The sequence below is a fragment of the Hippocampus guttulatus genome, chromosome 2, assembly GCF_054856545.1.
Source record: "Hippocampus guttulatus isolate MCC_2025c chromosome 2, RoL_Hgut_1.0, whole genome shotgun sequence".
Classification (NCBI taxonomy): domain Eukaryota; kingdom Metazoa; phylum Chordata; class Actinopteri; order Syngnathiformes; family Syngnathidae; genus Hippocampus; species Hippocampus guttulatus.
The window spans coordinates 2,132,066-2,149,365 of NC_141262.1; the positions used below are offsets into that span (position 1 = coordinate 2,132,066).

Genomic DNA, 17,300 nt, shown 5'->3' on the forward strand with positions numbered 1-17,300 from the left:
AAAATAAAACAAAATACATAACAATCAAAATAGAAACACAAAATAGGAAATGAAAACAATCGATAAAATATGCTACGATAAAAACCTAATAAACCGACACAACGCACATCTAAAATATGCACCAAGGCATGTTAGACATTGATAATTTCACAGACACTCGCAAAGCTGTGTATTTTTTATTTTTTTTTTTTAAAGCACGGTTTATTCAGTTGTGGGTGTGAACACAATCAACTCCTTTCACCGCCAATCAAAGCAGCTCCGGTCATTTTAATATGGCCCACTCACATCTCTCATGTAGACATCATTGTGCAGAAAAAGATCCACGCCTGACCCGTGACAGCAGACAATGTAAGCAGGTACCCTCATAAACGACAGAATGAGCCGCTTGTGACTTAAATATGTCGGTGAACCTCATGTCTGTATTCCCCGCAATTTTTTTTACACTTAAATCCAAATGTGAAAAAATTTGGGTTCCTGCAGGTTTCATTCCTTCCTTTTTGACAGATGTTTATTTTGACAAGTTTCTAACCTTCTTTCTTTCAAATTTAGAGCGACTTAGTTGTGCCTTGTCTGACACTCACACACACACACACGCACACACACACACAGACCTAATTTAAAGTGACTTGCACGGCCGTATAACGTGGCTTGTTTCCGCCGCGTCCAGCTCGGCCTCTCGGTGGCGTCTTTTCCGGCCAATTAAACAAGTGAGCTCCACGGCGAGGAAGGAGGCTTGTCACCGACACAAATCTCCCGAGTGAATTAGTGCGTGAAAGGAGAGAAAGCGGCAAAAGGATCAATTACATGCCTACCAAAGCCATCGCCCTCCTCCTTATTCCTCTTTGCTCATCACTGCTGCCACTTTTCTCGGCCATCTGAAGCCAAGGAGAGTGTCAAGCGACACGTCATAGTGTGAACGCACTTGGCTAATTTTGGTCATATCACAAGTTGTATGAGTTCTTACAGTGTATGCTCAAAGTATCACCAGGAAATGGGTGAGTGGCGAAACAGCAGCCCCCCTGCTTTACACATTTCTTTACACAGCTCTCATATAGAGGCCGTGCCTAACGTGCATGCTTTCTGATTCAACAAAACCAGAGAGAATATATGTTAAGTGTTTGTTGCAAAATGCTAATTTTCAGCGCCTGGTCAGGTAATTTAGTTTAGATCACGAACAGGCTCAATTAAATCTTCTCTTTGAGGATTCTGTAATGATGAATACAGTACAGCAGTTTGTTGAAGCTATGCAACTCAAACAATAGTTTCAATGATAAAATTGTTGTTGTTAGCCACGAATTTTCAAGTTAATCCAGAAAATATGTTAAAAAGGGCAAGGCTCATTTTTATTTCTTGAATAACATGTCAAACTGTATTTATTCATTTGCCTGAATAGAAAGAAATATGTTTTTTGTCTCTGAATGAACTGAATTGCAAATTTGGCTATGAAAAGAGAAAATTGGATCTTTACTTTTCAAAAAAGAAGACAAACTATTGATGTTGCACATTCATACAAAAAGATAAACTACCAATGTTGTCCATTCCAAAAACAAAAAAAAAGGATTTTGTGCTTTTCAAAAAAAAAGAAAAGAAAAAAAAGAAAAAGAAAACCAGCTATTTATATAACATCCATCCATCCATTTTCCAAACCTCACAAGGGTCGCAGAGGGTGCTGGGGCCTAGCCCAGCTGTCTTCGGGGACACACTGAACTGGTTGCCAGCCAATCGCAGGGCACACAGAGATGAACAACCATCCTCGCTCACACCTATGGACAATTTCGAGTGTTCCATTAACATGCCATGCATGTTTTTGGAATGTGGGAGATAACCAGAATACCCGGAGAAAACCCACACAGGCACAGGGAGAACATGCAAACTCCACACAGGAAGGCCGGAGCTGGAATTGAACCCGGTACCTCTGCACTGAGAGGGCGATACGCTAACCGGGCCGCCATTCATATCACATTTTCCTAAAAAAATAAAAATAAAAATAAAAAATACAAACGGAGGATCTTGCACTTTCCAAAATAAATGACAAACTATTGATTTTGTATTTTCCAAAACTGGATATTGCACCATCCAAGAAAAGAAAGTGAAAGTGATTCATCCTTTCCAAAAATAAGTCAAATTTGATGTTGCCCTCTCCCTCAAAGAACTGTTGATGTTCAGTTTATGAAGAAGATGAACTTATAATGTCTCCCCCCGCCCCCAAAAAAAGACAAACAAATGAATGTTTTGCTTTCAAAAAAAGATGTCAAACTTGATGCTGCATGTTCCAAAAAGATAGCACAATATTGATCTTTACCTTTCCCAAAAAGAAGACAAATTGCCTATATTATACAGTACTTTCCCAAAAAGCACAAACTTGCGCAAAATGTATTTAGTCCCTTCCAAACAAGAAGATGAAACAAACTATTGATGTACTTTCTAAAAAGACAAAATGCATTTGGCATCATCCCAAAAAAGAAACTAACATGGATGTTGCACTTTCCAAAAAAGAAGACAAACATCATATTGCAATTTCTGAAAATGAAGGCAAATTATTATGTTCACTTTCTAAGAAAAGATGACCAAACATTAATGTTACAATTCCCAGAAAAGAAGACAATTATTTTCTCCAGAAGAAAATGTTTCCGCCTTTACAATACTCAACACAGGAATGTCTCTGGCCACTATAGACAAACACGGAACTTTAGAACCGCAAGACCCACTAGGCTCACCGTGCTCCTGCTGTCCCATCTTCAATTTAAATGGAGCCAATTCAAAATTGTTCTTTGGGGAAAATACAAGCACTCCGTCTAACTATGTAACTGCCTCCACACACGACATGCTTATCAGCACACATTTCCATTTGAAAGCAGTCCCGTGAGGTCCGTTACTGAACATGCCTGCCATTTTGTTTTCCTGCGTCTTTTTTTTTTTTTTTTTTTTTAATGCGGCGATGTAATTTAGCCCCAGCGCTTTTTACAGCAACAAACAAGGCGCTCATGAAAAAGTGACCCGCAAAGTGCAGCGACTGAGCTTTTAACAGTGGAAGACTCCGGCGGAAGGTCAGCCATGCGAGCGCACCGAGACGAGAGCTGGATTAATAATGAATAGCGGCTTCATCTGCAAAGCGGATGGACGGACGGACGGACGGACGGCAACACGTTCACCTAGAAAAGATTGGCACACACACACGGGCAGGAAGACCTACACAACACGCACACACACCGAGTTATTGACACATGGAAGACAAATCCATATTTATATATAATACAGTGTGCCAGAGACCCATCAGCCTCTCCGGTCCATGCAAGGCTTTACTTAAGGCATTAAATGTTTATGTGGGTCTTTTACACAAACACACACATGCAAACAAACGTATTTTTTTTTCTTGTTCTACTTTCTTTTTTACTTAATTATTTCATCTAAGGCTTACAATAGTTATCTTTGGTTCCCAAAAAGTACATCAATAACTGTTGAAAAAGAAATCCTCTGTTGACATTCGCAGGCTATTAGCGCATGCCAAAGCAACAGGTGCCTAGTAAGAATTTCAAGGCAGGTTTAGGGTTTCGCTTTAAGGTCAGGATCTCAAATGAGGGTTTCAATCCTGGGTTTGGATTTGACGTTGAGATTTTAAAAGCAAGATTAGCGTTTCATGGTATGGTTTCAAAGTGGGGCTTCAAAATGAGGTTCGGATTTCAAGTTAGGATGTTAAATTGCGGTTTCATATCTGAATTAGGGTTTCAAATGGGAGTATCAAGACAGGGTTAAGGTTGAAAATCAAGGTTTCAAGGTAGAGTTTGGGTTTCAAATCAGGGTTGCAAGTCACCTAGGACTGAAAATTAAGGTTTCAAAGTGCGCTGAAAAATTGGGCTTTCAAACATGGTCTAGGGTAGGGATCAGAAAATGGATGGATGGTTTTCAGACTGGGTTATTTCATTTTTAATGGGGTAGGGTTTCAAGGCAGAATTGAGGTTTTTGTGTCGCGCTGAATTTCCGGGTTTGTAATTAGGGTTTCAAGTTTCACTTTGGATTTTGAGTTCAGGTTTTTGAATTTAGCGTTTCAAACTTGGATTCGGGTTTGAAATTAGGCTTTCAAATTTGGGTTAAAGTTTAAGATTAGGAATTAGGGATTCAAAGTTCAGGTTTTCAAAGTTCAGGGTTTTCTAATTAAGGTTTTGAGACCAAATCAGGTGAAGTCAATCTTAGGGTTTCATTGGGGTTAAGTGCGCGCGTGTATGTGTGTGTGTGTGTGTGTGTGTGTGTGTGTGTGTGTGTGTGTGAGTGTGTTTATTTAGATTTACATTGCCACTTCCTTGAAGGTTCAGTTGATTTATGTGGCCGTGGTGACCGTCATGACTTACACTGTTGACCATGTCAAGCTGGCCTGCTTCCAAACAGTGGAGCTTTTTTATTTGTTTATTTATCCTTTAATTTATTTATTTACATCCAGGGGAAGACTGTGGCAGTTCATCAAGTAAATGAACTCTCCCAACACCCCCCCACACACACACAGAACAGCACTCACTAAATAGGTGTCGGGGTCTTTACTAGGTATCATTGGCCCTTTCAGATTAGAGCTTGATTATCAGAGGCCTAACAGAGACGAGCAGCACTCATTACCATTGATTCGGACTCCCCAGGAATTGCGAGTGTGTTGTTGATATGCGTGTGCGCGTGTGTGTATTGGTATCGAACGGCACAGCATGGAGACGCCTCGTCACAGCAGTCCCTCGCAATGTCTGTTTTATGGGGACAGTGATACGCTGTTATGGTGTTTGGGGTGTGCTGTTGTTAGCTTATCAGGGGTGGGGGGTCTGGGGGGGAGCAGGGGAGGGTTAGCGTATATGTCTCCTGTTTCCCTTGGGGTTAGTGCAGGAGCCCCCCTCATCCCCACCCCACTGTTGAATTATGGATGGAGGTGAAGAGGGGATGAGGGCTGGCCTCAAGGGAACAACCCCACTCCCCCACTTTACCTTTCCTCCATCCTCCGTCCTCCAGCCTACCCCCCAATCTTCATTTTACCCTCATGTTTTTTTCTCCCTCTCTCGTCCTACCTTCACCCTCATCCTTCCCTTCCTCCAACATTGGTCCACTAAGCTGAGACTAGTCGGCAACGTGCGTGATGCTATTTAACCCATGTGAGATCCTTTCAATGCACCGTTCACCTTGCGTTATTTTCAAACAAAAACCTCTCAAAGAATAAACAGTGTAACTCAAAAAACACTCATATCATGGTTTTTCCCTATTGGAATAAATGGAAATGCCACAAACCTGTTCCAGCCCCCCCCCCCCCCCCCCCGCCTCACCCCTCCAAAAAACCACCACCACCACAATGTTTGTTCTCTGTAAAAGCATACAAAAAATGACATAATTAAAAAAATTACGCTTCAATTTAATTGATAGATATTGTGCTGTTCCTTCTGGTGTGTGCACCCTGGCCACCAGGGTGCAATATAATACAGGTATACAGATGTAAATGGAAACAGGAGACGGTCACAACTCCTCGGCAAGCTGCATTCATATTAGTTGTTCTTTGCAGAGGATCAGGAATACAGTGAAAATATATAATTGATATATAATTGGAAATAAAACTCTTCAAACCCTTCCAAAACCAAAAGCGTCATTTTTTTTAAATATTAAAAAAAGTATGAGAGGGGTCAACACGCCAGTACGTGGGGCCCACTGTATATAACTGTGAGTATTCTTACCTGTCTATCAGGTGATGTGTTAAGCTAGCAGACTTTATGTGGTTATGTCTAGTTTGACAGTAAACCGGTAGTGGCAAAAAAACAGCTTGAAGAGTTGTTTACTACCTTATTACACAAGATGCCTCCAATGACTTGTCTCAATAGGAAAGTAGTAAATGTAGGCACGTTTTGTAGGAATCATAAATGTTGATTCTTCTAAGATCTTTTTATGCCAGAGAAATGCTAAGTTTAGCCTTGGTTTGTTTGTCGAAGTTATGGAGTGTCTTCATGCCATGTGAATGTACAGGATCACTTTTGGTACAAGTCATTTATTTTTCAAGCAAATGTTCAAATTATTTAGTGGTACACTTGCTGGGCTTGTGTATGGGCAGTGTGGGATCGGTTCCCACTCAGTAAAGGTGTGCATATGGGCATGAGTTGTGGGTTGTTTGTCTCGATATGTGCCCTGCGACTGACTGGCGACCAGTTCAGGATGTGTTGTCTGCCTTCTGCCCGAAGTCAGCAAGGATAGGCTCCAGAAACTCCGCGTGGCACTCTTCAGGATAAGCGGTGTTGAAAATGGATGGATGGGTGGATGTTCAAGTTACAGTTTTAAACCTTGGTTAGGTATTCATGTATGGGGTTTCAAGGCAAGTGTAGTGTTTCAAAATAAGGTTTCAAACCAGGATTCGGGTTTGAGAGTGGGGTTTCCAAAACAGTAGTAAAATTTCAAACAAGGGGGAAAATGTCAAATTAGGCTTTCAAGACTTTTTTCAGTTTTTAACAAGGATTGGAGTCTCACATTGGGGTTGTAAGGCTAAACAGGGTTTCAAAACAGGGTTAGGGATTAAAACTAGGGATTAAAGTCAGGGTTTTGAATTGCAGAAGAAACAAATTGAATGAGAATAATTTTTTAAAAAGCTATTACCCAACAGCTGTGATTGCAAGCTGTCATGGCAGATTGCTAACGGCTAACAACTTCCGGTGATGCAAGTCACGCGCCATCGTAGCTTAAAGGTGATTTGCTTTTTTTTAATTTTATTTCGATTTTATTTTTGAAATACTTTTTGTGAAAGTGAAACTGATAGGAGGCGGCCTTGGTAGTCCAGTGGTTAGCGCGTCAAGCTCACAGTGCAGAGGTTGTGGGTTCGATCCTGGCTCCGGCCTTCCTGGGTGGGGTTTGCATGTTCTCCCCGGGCCTGCGTGGGTTTTCTCCGGGTACTCCAGTTTCCTCCCACATTCCAAAAACATACATGGCAGGCTGATTGAGCACTCTAAATTGTCCCTAGGTGTGAGTGTGAGCGCGGATGGTTGTTCATCTCTGCGTGCACTGCGATTGGCTGCCTGAAGACAGCTGGGATAGGCTCCAGCACCCCCGCGACCCTTGTGAGGATGGAGCGGCTCAGAAAATGGATGGATGAATGAAACAGATAGGATGATTAGGGTGCAGTGTACACTCACACAAAAATATATCATATGAATAACACGCACACAAACACACAAATCTCCCCCCCCCCCCCCCCCATTTCCCCCTACACCCACTGCGATGGACTTGGGACCAGGGCTGCCGGTCGATCACGATCGACTGTTTGAGCATCCCTGCTCTAAATTCTCCCGAGACGTGAGCACGAATGGTTATTCGTCTATGTGTGCCCTGTGATTGGCTGGCGACCAGTTCAGGGTGTCCTCCGCCTACTGCCCGAATAACTGGGATAGGCTCCAGCACGCCCGCGACCATTGTGAGGAATAGTGTATCAGAAAATGGATGGACAGTTTCAATACATTGTTAGGGTTTTCAATTTGGTTTTTAATCCAATATTATCTTCAAAAACAAATTTGTTACAAATTTAGTTTTGAAGATTTTTTTTTCCTATTCAAAGCATGCAAGAAATTGTGAACTATTACATTTCTGTTTTGTGCTTTGCTGAGACAGAAGAGTAGCTGCAAAAACATCATTTTTGCTTTAATTCTGATCACGTTCATCACGATGCTCAGGCTTCTGATTGGCTTAATGGTCTGTAGTTAGGGGTGAGGCCATCTCATCTTTTTTTACAAAGGCCGCACCTTTTTATCTGACACAACCCACTCAAGCCTGTGTATGCCCCACACAATTAAACTGCCTCTTCATGTAAAGGATTTGCAGAATAATTCCTGGATCACCATTTGAAGATTAACAGACTTTTTTTGTTAGACTGTTCTGAAGACATTCTTGGATGGAAAACGTCCTGGATGGACATAAACATATTTTCCCAATAAAACACACAAAGATAGGTTCACAAGTGGGCATTACGCTTTCAAGTAATGGTTGAGGTTTCAAGTCAGGGTTACAAATCTGGGTTTAAAGTTTGGTAGGGCTTCAAATTAAGGTTTATGGAGTCAAGTCAGGGTTAGGGTTTCAAAGTTTGTGTTCAGGTTTCAAGTAAGGGTTCCAACTAAGGGTTTCAACCCTGAGTAAGTGTTTCAAGTCAGAGCTTCAGTATCAAGTTAGGGTAAAGGCTTCTAGCATGGCTTAGGGCAAGGGTAGGGAACTCCGGTTCCTTGACAGCCATATCCTGCCTGTCTTAGAGCTCTCGCAACTCCAACACACCTGATTCAATTGATCATGATCATTTCAGGCTTCGACAGAGCTTGTTGATGAGCTGATCGTTTGAATCAGGTGTGTTGAAGTCGAGAGACAGATCTAAAAGAGGCAAGATATTGGATTGGATTGGATAAAACTTTATTGTCAAATGTATTGTATGTGTAACATGTAACATACAGCACAGATGAAATTTCTTCTCTCTCAACATAAAACAAGAGGAGCCGCTGCGGGTGTCCGCGCCGCTATCAAAAGAAAAGTCAACAAAAAAAAAGACAAAATAATACAAAACAACACATGAGACACAGACAATCGTGCAATCTTAACCACTTTCCTGCATACGCTTTGTTGTCTGAAGCAGTTATAGATGAAAGAGGAGCGAATCAAAGTGTCCTTTTCACCAGTGGCTCTCGAGGAACCAGAGTTCCCTACCACTGGTTTAGGGTGTAACACCTGGATTAGGGTTTCAAGACACTTTTATGGTTTCAAATTAGGATTGCAATTTGTGGTTTCAAACCTGTGTTAGTGCCAAGTTTAGGTTTTCAAAGTTGGGGTTGAAGTTGGGGTTGAAGTTTCAAATTAGGGTTACAAACTATGGTTTCAAGATGGATAGGTTAGGGTTTCAAAGTAGGGTTTCTAATCAATATTGCAAATTGGGGTTTCAAATAAGGGTCAGAGTTTCAAATCAGGCGTACACATTGAGGATGTGTTTGGGTTCATTGTTAGGACTTCAAATTATGCTTTTAAATCATGGTGAGGGTTTCAAATTAGGGTTTTAAGATCATGTTAGGGTTTCAAGACTGGGTAAGGTTTTCAACTACAGGGGTCATGACAGGGTTCCAATTTCAAACCTGAGTATTTAGGTGTATGAATATTTGGTCATGCTTGATGCATAACGACGAAGAATCTCCTTTTTATTACTGCGCTGCCATCTTGATTGACTAAATAGTAACGGAATCACTCCTCACTGTACACGAGACCATCTGATTGGTTGAATTAAAGCTGTTGTTGATTTTGCATGGTAGGAGGCAGCAGCAAAGTTGTTGAGCTGACGAAAAACATAAGATGCCAGCTTTGATGACAGGAAGTATGCAGAGAGGACGACCAGAGATGGAATTAAACTTTTATGAACCATGAATATTTCATGTTCTGGGCAGTGATTCCCACCTTCTGGTGCATATACTCTGTGTGCGCATGTGTGTGTAGGAGGAAAGCCCCACTAGTTGTGAGCGTTTTTCTAGATTTGAGGTTTACTTTTAACATAACGTCACAAAAATCTCCGAAATTCAGCCCTCAAATTAAGTTTCAATTTGCCACTTGAAATTTGATGTGGATGATGAAGGCATGTGGACCAAAAATAGACCCACAAAAAAGTCTCTAGATGCCAAGTCTGCAAAGAATCAGGAAGTTGACCATTTTGGTTTGGAGCTGCCATTTCAGGGACACTTTGACACTCATAGTTTCTCCACAATTTTGTAAACTCAGCCCCCAAAGCCAGTTTTACTGAGCTAACTAATAAAATTTGGTAGGTATGGCCATTATAGATAGACGCTCCAACAATTCTCAGAAAGACATTCTCGAAAAAGAAACAGATTTGGTCTGAAGCCACCATTATAGGGTCGTTTGGAAACTTTAACGCAGTACATCCACAAAAAAGAAAAAAAAAAATCTGCCCCAAAGCCAGATGCATTTAGCAGCATAAAATTTGGTTGGCATTTTCTATCATGATTTGCCTCCAAAAATATTCTCAAAAACCCATTCCGGAAAAGACTTGGGAAGTCTGCAATTTTCATTTCAACCCATGTTTTAGACATATTTTGGCAGTTGCTTTGAGTCCGTCAGAAGCAATTATTTCGACAGATTTTGCACGATTGCTGCAAATTAAAAATTCGGGATTTTGAAAGCACTGTATTACAGTCATTTTGTCTGTTTCTGGGGTCCTGAAAAAAAAGGAATCTCAGATGCCCAATTCCGAGATGTTAATTTTCATAATTGCATGTGGCCAGACCACACAGGTCAAACGTGACAGCTCGCGCAGCGGGTGGATAGACATTTAACTTGAGTGCACATAATTATTTTGCCAATGACGCGAGAACCCTCCGATTTGAGCCGCGAACACTGAACTGGCTCAATCGATAATCGAGCCAAGGCCGATCAATATGTCAGTTCGGTTTTCATCCATGCCTCTCTCGTCTCGCCGATCATCAACACTAGCGAACGCCAAAGGCTAATCATCGATTGCGATAGTATTTTTAGCTTAGCATATTGATCACGGGCTGCACTGTAGGTCGAACAAAGCGCGGGTTTGTACACAACACTGCACACTGTAAGGAAATCAATAGAGCTCAGCCAGATGCTTGATCCACTCTGTTGTTGTTGCTCCTATAATGCGTTTGCTTATATAAGTCAATGCTAGTCATTAGCCATTATGCTGTCGGCCCCATGCTATTTATGTTCGTGTCTGCTTGGCAAAATTAATGTCTATGCTGCATATATGTAAAAACAATAGAACTGCTGCTACAGTATAGGACTGTGTCTTAAACATTCAAAGTAAAAAAAAAAATTCAAAATCAAAACAAAACACTTGTGGAGTTAATCTTTAGATCAGTGGTTCCCAACCAGTCTTCCCTATCATATTTCACATCATTGTACTAAAATTGATTATTTACTCAAAATGATCTATTGTTGTTTCTCTTTCTATGTCTGTGACCTTTCGTGTCTCGCATGATTTGACGTTTATGGTTTAATGATTAAACCATATAACGGATTGAAGTTTAATCCGTTATGTCCCCACTTGTCATTCTTGATTTCCATTGTGTTACACTATATTCTTTTTTAAAAAGCAATCCTTAGGCACCTCGTCCTCCAGAATGTCTGATTGCTGCTTTTTGTGCCAAATCCTTCAGAATTGGCCAAACTCCCCCATGATATCAGATGGCACATTGCTAAAAATTAAATATATCATGAATAATTAATACAACCAGTAAGTTTGTTGTTTGGAAAATCAATCATATCTGAGGGTGAACTCAAAACTATATAGTGTGTATTATAGGATGTACTGTATAGTGTTTGATGTTGTTCTTGCATGTGGGTGTGCTTGTTGTTTGCCCAGCAGCCTTTCCACTCACTCCCTCTGCGCATCATTACGACTCTAAATGTATATACTGTATATCCTATGGATGTGTGTGTCTCTACGTATATGCGTGTGCATGTGTGCGCGTGTATGTCGTGGGGTGTGTGGGCCGCTCAAAGCATCATGGTGTAGGGTTAACGATGGCCTTTGCACTGTGCATGCTGACTTATGTTCAACTATGGTTAAAAAAAAAAAAAAAAACAGAACAAAGACACCTACACAGTGCCACAGGAAACAACGCAACACTAAACCATCTGAGTTAGTAATGGTCAAATGTCCGAGGGATGTTTTAAAAATTCAACCCCCAAAGACAGTTTCACTGAACAGCTTGAGATTTGGTGGGTCAGTTTATCCATAGAAGTGCCACACAAAAAAGTCTCAAAATCCCATGCGCGAAAATACACAGGAAGTCTATCAATTTGATTTGAAGTGGATATTTTAGACCACTTCCTTGAAGTTCAGTAACAAACATGTTGTAGATTTGTTGTCAGATTGCAACCGAATAAAAAAAATGAAACCCCAGAAACCAGTTTTACTTAGTAGCATGAAATTTGGCAGTAATGTCTATCATGAGTAGACCCACCAAAAGGACTGAAGAAGCCAGCCTGAAAATACACAAAAAGTCTGCCATTTTGGTTTAAAGCAGACTTGATGGGCCATTTTCAGGGGTCCTGCAAAGGCGAACTTGTTCTTGAGATTTTCAGATTGATATCCCAAAAAATAAATGAATAAAAATCTGCCCCAGAAACCAGTTTGAGTTCCAAGGCAAAGTTGTCTTTGACATTTTTTCTGATTGCTGCCAACTTTAAACCATGTAGAGGAGACAAATATATAACGTGAATTTGTGAGGCATTTTCGTTTTTGTCTTTGTATGTGGACATGACATAGCAGCTAATTGTGGCCAAATTGTTAAACATGTACATTGTATTTCCATAAATTATATTCATTTACTTAACTACAGATGGATCTTGGCCACTCAGTGGGAGTGAATGAGTTAATTGTACAAACACATTTTGGGGTGTATACAGGCCTCTGTAAAAGATATGTATTTGTTGGCAGGGAGACTGTGTGTACTTGCCTCAGTTTATTTTGTGTTTGCTGCCTGCACACTCTTTATATGCGCGACGCATGTACAAGCTTTTGTGTATTGTGTGCATGGGAGTGTGTGTCTGTGATTGTGTGTGAGTGTTCGCACCAGCGGGCCCTCTTTATTCGAAGCACAAACAAAAAAAGGGCTCCTGACGTCTTTTCTGGCTGGCTGACGTTGCTGGCAGGAGTCCTGGGCACCGCCGGTGGTAGGGTGGGGCGGAGGGGGTGGGGGATTGGGGTCTATTGGGGGGAACAATCTCGACAAAGAGGCGTGAATTAATGTGACTAATTAACACGCCGTTAATTATTTGTAAATTGCATGTTTGGATACACATTACTTGTGAGGCATATGCCGCTCGTTGTCTTCCCTCCTGAGTCCATGCCAGCTATCGCGCATCTCTGAAGCTGCGCTAGCCAGCCAGCCAACCAGCCAGGGGAAAGACTACACAGAAAGTGAGATGTTCTAAACCTGTCTAATTAATATCATAAACAGTGGTGCCTTGATATACAAGTTGGATTTGTATTGTGGCCACATTTGTATCCCAAATCATCCTTCCCCGTTGAAAGAAATGCAAATGGACTCATTCCCAGCCAAGTGTCCCCTCCCCCCCTCCCCCAAAAGTAAACTGTCTCGTCAAAGTTTTTGGACTGTATAGAAATACACAGAAATAAGATTTGCTCTCCACATGACCTGCAGAAACAAAAAACATGACCACATTACACGACTGAACCTCATGTATTGTCTTTCCTTGTTAATCTTCTTCTCTGGTGTCCATTGGCGGTTGGCAAACTGGCCTCATGATGCATTATCGTCATCAATGATTATTTTCCTTCCGCTGCAAGAAAATCAAAATGAATTGATATTGGTTGTCAGAGGTCAAGGGTTTGATTCCAGGCTCTGGCCTTTCTGTATGGAGTTTGCATGTTCTCCCCCGTTTTCTCCAGGTACTACTTTTTCCTCCCAAAACATGCATGGTAGGTTGAATTGAAAACTCTAAAAAAGGGGTGTCCAAAGTCGGTCCTCAAGGGTCGCTCTCCTGCCTGTTTTCCAGCTCTCCCAGGCGCAACACACCTGGTTCAAATCATCAGGATCGTTCTAAAGCTGCTTTAGAGCTGGCTAATGAGCTGATCATCTGAATCAGGTGTGTTGCAGCCAGGAGAGCTCGAAAACAGGCAGGACAGCGGCCCTCCAGGCCCAGAGCTGGACATGCCAGATCTAAATTGCCCCTATGTGTGATTTTGAGTGTGTGTGATTGGTTGTCTATATGTGGCCTGCGATTGGCTGGCCACCAGTTCAGGGTGTACCTGCCGACTGCCCGAAGATAGCTGGAATAGGCTCCAGCATGCCCAAAATCTTTGTAATTAAATTATTATATTACTTACCGTATTGGCCCAAATATAAGACGGCCCTGATTATAAGACAAGCCCCTCTTTTTCAAGACTCAAGTTTGAAAAAATACTTTTTGAACACCAAATTAATTTTTATACAGAAAATAATTACCTTACATCTAAAACAAATGATTATAACAATATTTTTGAGAGAAAAAGCATGTGATTTTGCCTCATTCAAATCTTAATATCTGAACATTTAAATATGTAAACTAAAGTGCAATCACAATCGTGAATGAATGGCTTCTGGTTTTTGAAATGTAAATTACATCATAACTTCTCCTCAGCTGCCGGTTAACCTGGCCGATCTTCGACCCACTTTTCTCCAGATTGTCGCTACGTTTCTCCATTTTCTGTTTTCTCTTCTATTATTTTCTTCTCTTTTCTTTCTTACCACTATTTTTATTTTTATTCTTTGTGACAGGGATTCACTTAGGCCTTAGGAGTCAAGTTCAGCATTCGCTTCAATGATATCTGGCGCCATCGAGCGTCGTGAATGGGTATAATGTCTAGACCCCGAATGTAAGACGACCCCCACTTTTTCAGTCTTATTTCAATGCAAAAAACACCGTCTTATAATCGGGCCAATACGGTAATTTAAGCAAAGCCACATTTACCGTTACCGCCGTCTCCAATGCATTGAGTTGCTCTTTCTGTTGGGTTGTACAGAAAGCATATCCATGTATCTTTTCTTCGTTTCTGACCAACAAGCCCCTTTGTTGACACTGCCGCCATGGTCCATCAATGAAAAGCGTGTGTGACTATTGACCGCAGACGTGATGTGTTGTGCCGGCCAGGTGGTGGGCGCAACCAAACAAGGAGAGTTGCAGAAGCATTGCTGATATTTTTTGACTGACAGATTAAACCCACAATAGGAAGAGATGCATTTTGAACATCTGACAAACCACACGCTAACACTTTGGTCAAGTCTCGTCTCATCAACGAAAACTCACACATCACCTCATATTTTAGTCATCAAAGAGTTTAACTCATCATCTTCTCGTTATCTTCATGGAAAAAAGGGGGTGTGAACGAAACAATTTCATCATCGTCGTCGTTGACGAAAACAACACGACTGGGATTACTATGATTTTTTTTTATTGCGTATAATTTGGACATTATTCCTGGAAAGGTGCCTTTTATTCTTGTAATATTATAACTTTAGGAATATAAGCTCTGTCATGTTTTTGATGAACACTTGGGCCTACTGTATTTTAATGTGAGTCACTATAGTGGTACTTGGAGAGCCGATTCATTTCCCGGGTGGTGCTTGGGTATCAAAAATTGGAGAACCAATGCAATATTGTGAGTGATTTCAGCCTACCAGGTTTGGAGTCGGCTAAGTATGACATCAAAGTCTGAGGTTTCACCGTCAACAATCATACTACTTTTAGTGTTTCATTGTGGTGTAAAAGCTTTCATGAATGGACGTCAGCTGACTTGTAATGTCAACAGTCTGCACACTTTTACAAGGGACCCCAAGCTGCTCGTTCTTCAGTCCAGCCGGCTCGAGTGTAAATAAGAACGCCGACCAGAGCCGAGCGACGACGGCAACTCTTGAAACGATCCCAGCGTGGCCGCCATTACTCGCCATCTATCACTCTGTCACCCCCGGCGACGCACGCTGGGTTTGATTGGGACGCCTATTTTGGCAAGACAAACTCTGGGCCTCACTCCACCTCGCCACCACATTCTCTCTCTATCTCTCTCTTTCTCGCTCCCTCGCTCGCTGACAACCCTTATTTTTTTCTATCTTCCCTTCTTCTACCGCTCCCTCTTTCCATCTTTCATCCCCCCGCTCCCGCAACCCCCCTCAGAGCTCTTGCTCATTAGCAGTCAGCTCCACTGCAAGACGTACTTTGTTTTGTAGTGCTGGCCGAGCGAGGGAGGCACAGAGAGAGAGAGAGAGAGAGACGAGCGAGGGGTCCAATTGCTGCTCATGATGCCAAACACTGTATGTGTTACTTAGCCATGCCTGACTATTGAGTTGGAAAAACATGCCAGTCATGGCTGTGCACACACACAAATTCACACACAAAAACACACACATTTTTCCCGTTGGTCACAATAGAAATGGAAATAATCTGTTCTGAAGTCAAATTGCAGCCGCGTAAAACCTTTTAAGTGACATTATAACTGCCTAAACATCCAGGTGTGAAAAAAAAAAAGTTAGTCACTGTAAAATGAGAAAATATTGCACCTGAGTAGATTAAATAAAGGGAAAAAATTGCGTTTTGTAATGCTGGTATCTTACTGATTTGAATCTGATATTACATTAGCATAGCAACTGTTCGCATGTTGGCATCATACCCATTATCAAAAGTGTTTCAGACGTCTGAGTTTTAATATTTTGATGTTTATGTTTCGGACTAAAGGGCACGGTTTAAACTGTGAGGTAGCCTAGCCGAGGCACTGTCTATGCAGAGTTACTGACCAAGCCCTGCTGCCAGTCGTGAAAATCCATGAGGAATTGATGTCACCAATTGCCTATAGATGCCATGAGATAGCAGAAAAGCACTACTTTTGTCTAAATGAAATGCCTCAACTCACTCCAACATACAGCATTTCTTCAGCACCAAATGCCACAAGTTACCATCAAAGCACTACATTTGTCTAAATGGCACGTTCAACTCACATAGTTCGTTGGCACCAGGATACCATGAGATTTTGGCAAAACACTTCTTTTGTCAAAATTGAGCTCCTCAATCTATTTTAACAAAATTGCTTGGTACAAAGATGCTACAGGATGGTGGCAAAGCACTACTTTTGTCCAAATGAAGCTCCTCAACTTTGTCATAGTCCCTTGGAAACAAGATGCGACAAGAAGGCAGTGGAGCAATATTTTGTGTCTAACTTTGAATGTCTTCATCCACTCTTCATCCACTTTTAGGTGTTGTGCTTTTGGTTGAGTAAGGCACATTAAGTTGCCCTGTGTATAAAAATTGCTACAGTATCTAAATAAATGTGACTTGACTTGCCTGAAAGCACCTCAACTCGCTTCACCATCGTTCCTTGGGACCAAGATGCCACAAGTTGGAAATAAAGCACTACTGTTGTCAGAATGAAGCCGCCCCACCCCCCAACTCACTTCAACTTAGTTCCTTGATACCAAGCCACCGCTATATGGCAAACACTAATATTGTTTTGACCTGAAAATAAAAACATGTGACAGAGGCTTCGGGGCCCGGCACATCCTGAACTGGAGAATACACATTTCATTTGCTGACTGAATGAAGTAGGAATGCTACAGTTGTGTTTCATGTCTAATAAAATCATTTTTGTCCTTCATGCGGTATACATGTATTTGTAATTGCCATGTTTATACGGCATTACATGTTCACGTTTTTCATACTGTATTATACATCGTAGTTGGCGGCCATTTTATTTGAAATGGTTACAACAAACTACTGTTATAACATACAAATTTATGTCCCTCAAG

The 17,300-nt window shown here is 41.4% G+C and overlaps 1 protein-coding gene across 4 annotated transcripts in view; it reads left to right on the forward strand.

The window, feature by feature from the left end:
* The window catches only part of ldb2a (LIM domain binding 2a), an 83,583-nt gene that overhangs the window by 34,734 nt on the left and 31,549 nt on the right, over positions 1-17,300 (forward strand). The window lies entirely within an intron of this gene.